This window comes from Mastomys coucha, unplaced genomic scaffold (genome assembly GCF_008632895.1).
Source record: "Mastomys coucha isolate ucsf_1 unplaced genomic scaffold, UCSF_Mcou_1 pScaffold20, whole genome shotgun sequence".
NCBI lineage: Eukaryota > Metazoa > Chordata > Mammalia > Rodentia > Muridae > Mastomys > Mastomys coucha.
Genome location: NW_022196903.1, coordinates 42,999,683 through 43,011,071, shown reverse-complemented (window position 1 = coordinate 43,011,071; position 11,389 = coordinate 42,999,683). Strand labels below are relative to the sequence as shown.

Below are 11,389 nucleotides of genomic sequence, written 5' to 3'. Positions count from 1 at the left end.
AACAGGAACCAAGACTCCAAAATGTGGGTACTTCTTGTACCCTCATCCTCAGATCTCAGACTCCCACCCACCCCCCGGGTTTCCTTTTCAACAAAACACCCAGATAAGCAGCAGAGGTACCTCAGGTCGGCACTCAGATTGTGAACACTGGGATGGAAGGGGAAAGTCCAAAAACAGGAGCTGAGAAGGGGAAGGGATGAAGGAGAGCCGAGGCTCTGGAGGACGGAGTCCGGCCACCGGAGGTGGAGGAGAGCCAGTATGGGGGTGCCCCTCCTGACTGCTGCGGCCCACACTCCCTGGACCCCAGAGCACCCCATGGTTTGTTCTGCAGTCCGCTCCCCTACTCCTGAAGCCTCACAGGCCCAACTCCAAGTATTCCAGCTCCTTCTTCAGAACCGTCCGTCGAGCCAGCTTCTCCAGCTGTTCTCTGCTGGGCCGGCTGACCTCCCCGGCCTGGATGCGCTGCTGAAGCCCCTCCACCTGTCAAAGCTTCTTCCTCAGGTTCTTGATCTTCTTGGCTTTCTCTGTGGTGGCAGCAGAGTTGGAGGGATCAGCGGCAGCTAGAGGCGTGGCCGGGGGCAGTGGAGAGCACTACGCGTCTGGGCTGTGTCTCCTAGAGACACCTTATCAAGAATCCTGCTCAAGGCCTCTACGTCTTTCTCCTGCTGCTGCCTCCTCTTCTCCTTCCTCTTCAGGTTGTGTTTACTGTCTTGGAGAGGCCTGCTTCACCACCTTCAGGTCTGGATGGGGTGACCGGTGTGGTGGCCTCAGGGCTTAGCCCTGGAGGAAGTTCTGGTTTACTCTTGAAAAACTTCACATACTTGTTTTCATAGACTAGGACCTCCTCTTGGGGCACGTATCCTTCTTTGACCCTCCGCTGCTTGCGCCACGCCCCGTCCAGTCTCTGTGTTGAGGCAATGTACTTGCCTGTCCCCGTGGCCTCAGGAGTGCTGGCGGTTTCAGGGATGCTGGCGGTTTCCATGACTGAATTGGGTGGGCAGCCTTGAGAATTCAGCGGCAAGGTAACTTCTGGGCCTATGGCTCAGTGGATCCTCCCGGGTCATCAATCATAGGTTTCAACACTTAGTCCTCAGATGGTAGAACTGCTCTGCAAGGTTGTGAGACTTTTGATACACAATCCCTAGCTGGCAGTCACAGCAACTGGGTGGTGGCTTGAAGGTTATAGTCTGCCCCTATCTCCAAGTCCACTCTTTCTGCTTCCTGCTTCCTGCTTCCGAGTTTTCCCTGATGTTCCTACTGCCATCAACTCTGCCTCAGTGTGATGGACCAAAACAATAGGCCCAAATAAATCTTTCCTTCTTAAGTTGTATTTTGCACAGTAGGAAAAAAAGTGATGAACAAAAAAGTCATTATAGTTATTCCCACCATTTGCTGGTTCTAGAAAGGGCCATGATGTTTATCATGATAGCTGCTAGAAAGGAGAACTTGAAGTTCACACTTTTTTTAAAGAAAGGGAAAAACTAGACATAAATATGGGACATCTGGATTTGAACCAGACACCTCTTGATGTTCAGTCATATGCTCTACCAATGATCTGCACACCCACCTGCTACTGTAAAGTTTAATTAATATGTTTCACCTCTGAAACCACTCTCAGTTCCTTTGTAACCAGTATTGCCACTTCAGGAAAGCTGCTCTGCAAAGCTTCCAGGCCTGAGTCAGAAGAACCTCACCAGCCTGTCCCCAAAACAGGGAGCAGGCTCCCTTCCTCAGAAATGAGGGAGAGTTACTTTTCCTTGTTGCTGTGGCAACGGTAGGTTGCCCATTTTCTAGTAGATGATCACACACACCCATTTGCATCCAGAGAATACTATCTAGACTATGAGTTACTGTGAAAACAAAGAAAGGGGCATGAAGTTAGGAAAGGGATGTGTTGGGGTGGTCTTGGGGGAATTGGAAATGGAAGATATCAAAATACATTCTAAGCATGCATAAACTTGTCAAAGCATAAATAAGATAGTTTTATGTAAAGAAGAAAGCATATGCTTTGTACTAAAACTACAGGAAAGGTGGCTGCTAGGCAAGACCCTGCTGCTCACAGCTTTCAAGGTATAAAACTGAAGACCCCCTGGGAAGATTTTTCCTTTGAAGAGAGAAAGCCATGTGGTGTCCTGCTGGTAAGAAACTGCCTAAGGGTGAGCTCTCCTGGTTCAGCTGAGGAGACTCAGAAGATTCTCATCCTAGGAACCCAGCTGCTGCTCAAGCTGGCAGCAAAATTTGACATCATCCACGGTTCTAATTATTTCAAGCATGCAGAAGGTAAGGGTTATGGGGTCATGGAAATTTGCACCCATATTTTTTTAAGGAAAGATGAATTTTGCCTTCGTAACTAGACAATATTTAGCGTGGTCAGATCTCTGAGAAGCTGATGTGTGAAGCCATGAAGATAAAGCCTGAGCTGCAATGGAGACATTAGGATATTAGATCATCTGGAACATCGGATGTCTTCCAAGCCTGCAGACACAGAGCAGAGCTGGCCCTGGAGAGGCCATTCATGCTCTAAAATCAAGGTTACGCTTGGGAAGAGGAGCCTACTGGAGCCTATTGTAGCTCTGAGGTTGACAACATGTGCCCTAGATGCTGAATATGGAACCATGGTATTTACCATTGGCCCTGTGCAGTTTGGGGCTTGCCATCCCCTCCCTTCTGAAATTACAGTGTTTGCTTTGTGCAGTTGTGTATTAGAAACATACTAATGTTTTTTTTTTAATTTTATAGAGACAGTTGTGATATTGCACCTGGACTTGGACTCATGAATAGAATTAGAGTCATTAAGACTTTGAGTCTTGAACTTGGAAAAGGCACTTTGCATTATACAATGGCCCTGAATCTTTGGGGCCAGGGGTTGAATGTTATGGTTGGAATCTTAATTGTCCTCCATGAGCTCATTATCTGAATACTTGGTCGACAGCTGGTGGCACTGGTTTTAGGGCCTTTAAGATATGGGGTCTAGTTGACAGAAGTAGGTCACTAGGGGTGAGCCTTTGGAGTTTACACCTGTTCTGGCCCTTTCTTGCTGTCTGTTTTCTGCTTCACCCTGCTGTGAAGGGTCTGTCATGTGCTCCTGTGTGCATGAACTCTGCCATGCCTTCCCCACCATGAAGAACTGAATCCATGATACCAAATAAGTACTCCACCCCATAAGTTAGTTTTGTCAGATAAAATAGTTAAGACAGTGACACGAAAGTAACTAATACAGCATAGAAGTGATGCCAAACATCAACAGACAATATCTTAAAATCTCCTTCCTCACTTGGGCAATACGCACCATCCCAGAAGACCATGGACAGCTCCTGAGCAGGCACAGCCGCATATAGAAGGAAATGAGAGCAAGCAGTGATGTCAAGACCAAGCAAAGTAACAGTCCTAGGCTGAGTGTTGCTAAAGGAATTATATACTCTCACAGAAGAAGGAGTTCATTTAATTGGTTCACTACCAAAGTGGTCAGAGATGTCACATGGTATCTCCATCTGTCAGAGACCCACTAACCCCACAGGGACAGAAAACTCAAGAACAACACCCCAAAGTAGCCAACGTAGTCTTCCAACTCCTCTCTCAGAGGGGCGTTAAGACAGAAAATGCAGAATGCTGGGTCTTCTTACAGGGTGTTCTGAGGTTCCTCAGAGAACTGGACAACACAATGCAGGCATCTCTAGAACAGTTGTTGGGTAAACAGCTGTAGAAGGCTTTGGGGGATTCTGATGGGAAAATCTAAAACTCTATAGCACATGGCTGAATATTGCAACTGCTTTTTTTTTCCCTTTGATTCTTCAGTCATCAATGAGCCCAGGCTTTAAAATCATTCAAGTATGGGACTGAAGGGAATCACTACTGTTGGTTAGATGAGCAAGTCACAGTCAACCATCTATCCCCTGGCTTTCCCATCCTTACAGTCTAAGGATGCGTTCTACACTATGCTAGGAAATCCCTCCTATCTGAGCTACATTTGAATTGACCACTGTGGATGCAGGTCTGAGCAACAGGTTTTTAAATTATTCCAGATGTGACATTTTAAATAGAAGAGCAACCAATAGCTCTATTGTGTTGCTATAAAAACTGATCAGACTTATTTAAATTTATACTCTTCTAACTTCATAAAATTTGTAAAAAAAAAAAAAAAAAAACTGCCCCTCTACACATGCTCTCTATAATTTGCTGCTGTCGGTTAACTGGTTAAAGTGGTTTTGGAATGTCTGCAGCTCACAGAGGTTGGAGAAGAGAACATCTGGAGTAGAGTCATCTGAGCTCTGGCTGTGGTCTCCAGGTGTGAGCATGAGGGCAATCTCCCACTGCAGAGCAAGTCCCCAGAGCAAGTCCCCAGTGCCCCTGGCTGGCTTCCAGACAGAAGAGGCTGGCTTGGCTGACAGTGGCAATTACATAGAGCTGTTGATGTGGTTTAAGACTTGTGTTGTTCCAGTGCTCTCATAAATCCACATTGCCACCCTGGAAGTTCCACACTTTCTTAGCTATTGCTTTTTCAACAAGGAAGTGGAAACCATCAAGTTATAGATGTCCTCAACATAGAAAATGGATGGCCTAGATTCATGAAGTTTGCAGGACTCAAGGGAAGCGGGGTGTCAACAACATACTGAGCTGCTCAGTAAATACTTGCCTCAGCCTCTGGCCTTTGTTAGTGCTTGAGCTCTGCCTCTCTTGGGATGATTCCAAAACCACCCATCTCTTTATGACTTACTCAGCACTCAGAATCTTATTTACGAGCCCATGATGGAAAGAACTTAAGTCAATTACTTGTTGCATTAGATAATTTTATATGGCCCTCTTGGAGAGGACACAATGCATAGATGTTTGGCCCAGCATAACTGAGGTGTCTGTCCAAGCATGTTATGCTGTGACCTATATTTTAATTGGTAGACTTTAGTAAGTCCTACTGTTCTCTGTGAAGTGGGTAGGTCACCTGTAGCAGCTGAAGCTGTAGGAGGAAAGACTTGAGGTCTCTGGGGAAGGCAATCAGCCTACTGGCTGTCATGTCACCTCTTCCCAGTCTCCATGTTATGGGGTTGCTCTGAAGCATGAGACCTTCCCTTCCTACAGCTGTGTGAGCTGCTTGTTAAAGTCTCTCTGTGTGCAGAAACAAAAACATTCTCTGTTCTGTCTGTTCTAGACAGCCATGACTAACACACCTGATCAGCACATTTGCCACTATTCTCTTTCTTAACCAGATGCAGGATCCTGTCTCCACCCATACTAAACCAATGTGAAGAAATAAACACTGACTCAAGATATTTTGTATGCTGAGTGGAAAAAAATGGTGGTACCTAAACTTGAACCAGAGACCTGTTGATCTGTGGACAAATGCTCTACCGCTGACCATTTTGGTATAGTCTCTCATTATCTATCTATCCATGACCCAGACTACTGTGTACTAACACTCCACTGGCTTCCCCACAGGTTCTGAGGACTGGAAAGCTCTCTGTATGGCAGTCTGTTCTTCCCTCCTCAACCTTACCTAGTTCCCAAGGCCCCTCTGCCTTGGGGTGTTGTGAGGGCACAAGCCTTTCATCTGTAAAGTTGCCCTACTATGATTTTTTTCCCTCCAAATCCCCATGCAGCAGTCAGGACAATAGCTGTTGGAGTAGGTCTATAGTGAATCATGTACATTGCCTAGATACTCCACAGCCTCAGGAGGTGCTCCTTAATTCAAATTATTCATTCACTCATACTCACAGATCCTCTCAGGCGCTGGTCCCTACCATCTAGGATACAGAAATAGAAATACTAAAACATTGTTCTTGCTTTTCAGAGTTTTAGCACAAATAGGAGACAAAGCCATTGACCAAAATATTTCCATAGATGTGGTGGGAGGGTAAGTAGAGTCCATTAAAAGCTGAGAGTAAGAAGCACCCTACAGTGAGGTTAGGATGAGCTTTCTTGTGAGAATGATAAGGAAGAATTACCAAAAGAAGGTCAACTTCTAGGTTGGACTCACCACAGTGAGTGAGTCCCATGATTACTGACGTAAAAGGCAGTTGTGCCACAGTGTGAGTGCATGTGACCCAGATGGCCTCACAACCCTTTGTTGGCTTCTACCAGAGAACACAAACCAGACCTTAGAAGAATTTAGAACACAAGGGGAACACAGTTCAGTGGGGCATACTGGGAAGGTTAGATAAGGCAATGAAAGTCATTATTTGACTCTCTGTTAATGTCTAACTCTCTGTTAATGTTTTGCTCTCTGGCATCCAAAAGGAAGGGGGCACCTGGATTTGAACCAGGGACCTCTTGATCTGCAGTCAAATGCTCTACCACTGAGCTATACCCCCACCTTCTTGCTTATGTCTCATAGGTATTCTAAATCTGCATGACAACTTCCTGGCTGACAAAGCTGTGACACATGCATTTGCCAGTTCTTACCATCATCAGCTTCTTCCCATGAGGCCCAGGCCTGAGCCACCTTGGCACATCTAACTGCCATCTTCTCAGGACCAGTACCCACTTCCCTTCTGTGGTGGTTTGAATGAGAATGGCCCACATGGGTTATATATTTGAATACTCGGTCCCCAGTTGGAGAAATTATTTGGGAAGGAGTAGGAGGTTCAGCCTTGCTGAAGGAGGTGTGTCACTGGGGCCTAACTTTGAGGTTTCAAAAGACTCAGGCTATTCCTTATGCTCTTGCTTTCTGCCTCATGGCTGTAGATTGAGATGTGAGCTCACAGCTGTTTTGTTACAGCCACAGGAAGTAAACTCCATTTTCAGCTGAGGCGGGGGCATTAAATACTGGAGATCCACAGCTAGAACATCTTTCAGATCCACCTGGAAAAGCCAGACTCAGTGTTGGATGCTCCTCTTCTCTCCCCATTTCCTTCCCCCTCTCTCCATGTGGTCATGGCTGGCCTCTACTCCTCCACTCTCTCCTTCTCTCTGCCTCTTAACTCTCTTAACTCCCCTCCCCATTCCCTGAATAAACTCTATTCTATACTATACCGTCATGTGGCTAGTCTCTCAGGCAGAAGGGATGCCTTGGCATGGGCCCGCCCACCACCATACCTCACCACACCCCCATAGAACATATTCTTATAGTTCTTTATCTTTTTATGATCACAACACTCACTACAGCCAGGAAACAGGGAAAGATAAGAGACTGAGAGGCAGGGCACAAGGATTATCTTGTGGGCCATTTTCCAGTGGTCTTGCTTCCACTCTGAAGCTCCATCTCCTAATTCCCATCCTCATTAATAATACATGAGAGTGTGCCTCTTTTGGTGGATCAGCCATTGGCAAACTGAGATCCCTCACAATGGAGTCACTATCCCAAAGATCCATCTCTGAACCTCGCTGTGCTGGAACTGTTTTCTACACTTTTTACTCCCTCTTTAGGTGTCTGCAAGTGTATTTACATGACTTTATGTGCACCACTTGTGTGCAGTGCCCATAGAGGCCAACAGGGCACTGGGTTCTCATGTACTAGAAAGTTAGAGACCTTTGTTTCTACCTTGTGGGTACTAGAACTGCTAAAACTAGAGCCATCTCTCCAGCCTCCAACCCATGAGCCTTTTAGGAAGATCTCTCATCCTAACCATAGTACCAATGTTACCACAAAAAGCATCCCACAGGGGACAGTACATCTTACTTATTGATAGGCTAAGCTAACTGGCAACCCACCACCTAGATACTCAACTTCCAGCCACGAGTTCACCACTACATTTCTGAGAGTTCTCTCACTTATCTGACCATCTTTTCTACTCACATCCTGAATCTAACAAATTTAAGCCTCTTCCTCTTCTTAGTCAATACTTGATGAGTTTTGGGGAGTGGCAGGTGTGGGAACCATGGTTGAGGTAGGCAGGGGCGGTAGTCTATGCAGGCAACCTTATCCTGGTGGAGCAAGAGGTCTGGAATCCTGGAGACATGGTGGGTGGTAATTTCTGCCTGCATGGGACAGAAGGTATTCGACCACTCCTCCTGGGCCCCTGGCTCCTGTTTCAGTCACAGCCCTTCAAGGCCCCCTGGCAGGAGAGGTGTGTGCCAAGCCTTCTTACATGCAAATAAGGATTCCCCAAGCTCTCAGCCCAAACCAATGAGAAGTATTTGCTGTCGACCCCTGAAACACCCCCAAAACTGTATGTAAACCCTATCCAGGGAATTAAAGGTGTGCAAGAACTACTCCGTCATCTGAGCCTTTTGTTCCAAGAGCTGTAACACTTGGGGAAGCAGTCTACTCTCCCGAAACGCAGCCTGAAGCTGTGCGCACTCCTCCAGCCTGACTCAATGCAGGAGAGTGTGGAGTAACTGAGTGACCTAGAAAGCATGGCAGCGGTGACGGAGGTGAAGCCAACTGCGGCAGCAGAGGAAGCAGAAGCAACTTTTCCTCCCTGCCCATGCTCGCTTCCCTTCGCTGGAACTCTCACACCGGGCCGGGCCGGGCCACACACGATCTCCGTGAAAGCTTCTGGCACACAAGACTACAGCCAGCCACCTCCACAGTAATGCTATCCAACTCCTCATTCCACAGTTGAGTCCCATGCAGTGGAAAACATCATTTTATTCTCGTCGTTCAGTAGGTTGGATGCCCATCAGTGGGTCTAGGCTGTACCTCAAGCTGTGCCTCAAGTTGGGGGCCCATCTGTATTCTTCTCTCCGCGTTTGGGGCTCAGCCTGCTTCATGTTCACGGAGGAGTGGCAGGCTGCAAAGGGACACTTTCGTAGCAATGGCAGAAACACAGATGAGGAAGCTTGACTAGGTGAACAGGTTTGCAGGCTCCACGGACACTCCCTACCATCTCATGCCAAGTACATTAGAGAAACAAGGAACAGGAAGTATGTCCTGTCTCTGCTTCGAAGGGCTGAACTGGGGCTCAGAACTTGATTGGCTGTGCTCTCCTCTTAAATAGTCCTACATGTGCAATACACTAACATCCACCCACGTTCCCAACCTATCTTTCAAACTCAGCCCAGGATCTTGTGCTCCACACTAAACCCTATTGTGTTGGAAGATTAATCTCTGTTGTCAACCTGAGGGGAATGTAAAATCACAATGGAAACAAAAGCTGGACAGGTCTGTGAGTGGTTTCCTAGATGAGGTTAATAAGCCTGGGAGCCTGTGTGAACTGTGATAAACAGACCCTCAAAATCCGCTCATTTCCTGAGTCCCTGTAAACGGTCCCATTACTTCTCAATTGCTCAAAGCAGAAGTTTATGGTCCACTTTTACTGATGTAAAAGAGAAAGCTATCTGATTAGACCCATCTGTTTTTATGCTCTTACTGTGAATAGGATCTGAACAGCTGCCTCACACTCAACCTCCAAATGTCTTCCCCTCAGTTCTGGGCTTCTGAAACTGAAGGCCAAAACAAACCCTTTCTCTTAAGCTGCCTTTGTCAAGGTCTTTTGTCTTAGCAACAATGGAGGCTTCTTTTATTCATGAACTTAAATAGGATTCTGTGCCCCTCCCCTACATTCCAAATTCAGAGGAACAGACTTTTAGCAACACAGTTAGACTAAAATACTGAATGTGTGTGTGTGTGTGTGTGTGTGTGTGTTTGCTCGCGCGCATGGTATTAAAACTGGCTTTTAAAAAAAAAAAAAGGTAAGAAATTCTCAAATATGTGGTTGGGAAGTATGGGTCCATTGGTAGAGTGCCTTCCTAGATTCACAAAGCCCTGAGTTGGTACCCCAGCAACACATAAGCCTAGTGTTGACTAAAATATCAATTATCAGGAGGCAGAGGCAAGGGTATCAGAAGTTCAAGGTCATCTTTGGCTACGTAGTGAGTTCTAGGCCAAAGACAAAAAGAAAATAAATAAAATTCAAATACAGGCAGAAATAGCTGTGCTTCTCTATTCCAGTTAGTTATATGTGTCCCATTGTACATGCCAATTTGAGCACTTCTAGACTTTTCACTATCATGTGACAAACTACCCCCAAAGTAATGAAACAAAACACACCCCATGATTAGAAATTTTCTTTCATTAGATGCTTACTCTGCCACACAGGAGCGGTCCTCACCATTGTTCTGCATGACTCTTGGCTCTGCCATCTGAGAACCTACCTTTTCCACTATCCTATGAATCTGAAAAGATCATTGTAAATATGTGATTTCTGATGGCTGAGTAGTTACCATGCCTGACTCTCCAGTGTGCAATGACATTGGTGCAGTGGACCTTCTTACTCTGAAAGACCCCCAGAACTGGGGAGATCCTTACTCAAGTCTCGGGATGACGCGACCACCCAATGACTCATGAGAGACCGAACTTTCTGCAATCACATGAGATTTATTCCAGATCTGGGGTCAAACTCATAGCCTAACAGGCCAGAGGGGTTCGACCACGAGCATGAGGAGTAAGTGGTATTTAAAGGGAAAAACCACAAACTAGGGGGGTGAAAGAGTTACCAAGGAAACATAACAAGAGAACAATGGAAAATTCTAAAGGAACCCACTACCTAGCTGAGTCAGGTCACAAGGAAGTCACTATGCTCAATCATTGTCTAGAAGAATGTGATTTGGTCAATGCTATCTTCTTAATGACTGACCGCTGTCCTGTTCCTTATTCTGGGCAATGTTATCTTCTTAATAGCTGACCGCTATCCTGTTCCTGGAACTGATCAGTCCACCTTCCTGGCTCGTGACAGAGACTTCCTATGCCTTCTCTAAGTAAAGGTTATACATTAATGCATACATTTCTATTAAATGCCCTCATTTTAAATTCTAAGATTCTCCAGCCTTTCACTCGCTTTGTGTAATTTGTTCACACTACCGTGAATACAGACTATGATAGTGGATCTGAATTGTCAGCTTGAAGAGATGGAGAAAACATGAAGCGATTGAGTTTCAAGGAGGCAGTTCCTAGGATTCATTAGATCATGGTAGTTCTGACCTAAGGAAGGATTCATCCATTCATGGATTCACCATGCATAGGATAGAACTAGTGGAAGATCCTGAAACACAGGTGGTAGGACCACACTATCGGAAGTAAGTCATAGGGCATGTCCTTGGCAATATATCTTGCCCTGGCACCTTCCTGTATTCCTGTCCTCTGTCCACCATACTGTCTGCTATGCCCATGCTAACCACCCCTGCAACAATGGCAGAAAATCACAAGCAAAATAAACATCTCCTCCTTTAAAATGCCTTCCTCAGATATTTGGACACAGCCTCACAGAAGCCTGGCTAATGCAAGCTCTCAGGAAATGTGGGCTGCTTATGAACTTGGTTCCACTCTGAGCAGCACTCACCTCACTCCCCTTTGGCATTGCTTCTTCCTGGCTCAGTTGTGTTCATCAAGTTCCTATGGGACCACACTCTTCATCTTCCTAGGAATAGTTACTTGCCAATCAGAGTATTTAGCTGGCACCACCTTGGTGTTATCAGTGGTCCTGATAGAAGGAGGAAAGGCTTTTTTTTTTTTTTTTTG

General features: G+C 46.0%; 1 long non-coding RNA gene, 1 other non-coding gene and 1 pseudogene across 2 annotated transcripts; all 3 read right to left on the bottom strand.

The window, feature by feature from the left end:
• Positions 1–293: 293 nt before the first annotated feature.
• Positions 294–990, bottom strand: LOC116098103 (annotated as a pseudogene).
• Positions 991–6,230: 5,240 nt separating this feature from the next.
• Positions 6,231–6,302, bottom strand: Trnac-gca. The gene has a single exon. It is a non-coding gene; the product is annotated as a tRNA-Cys (tRNA).
• A 2,201-nt stretch (positions 6,303–8,503) lies between these two features.
• LOC116098108 lies at positions 8,504–9,300 on the bottom strand. The gene is made up of 2 exons (XR_004121704.1): positions 9,243–9,300; positions 8,504–8,663 (listed from the first exon to the last, which is right to left on the bottom strand). It is a non-coding gene; the product is annotated as an uncharacterized LOC116098108 (long non-coding RNA).
• Positions 9,301–11,389: the final 2,089 nt, after the last annotated feature.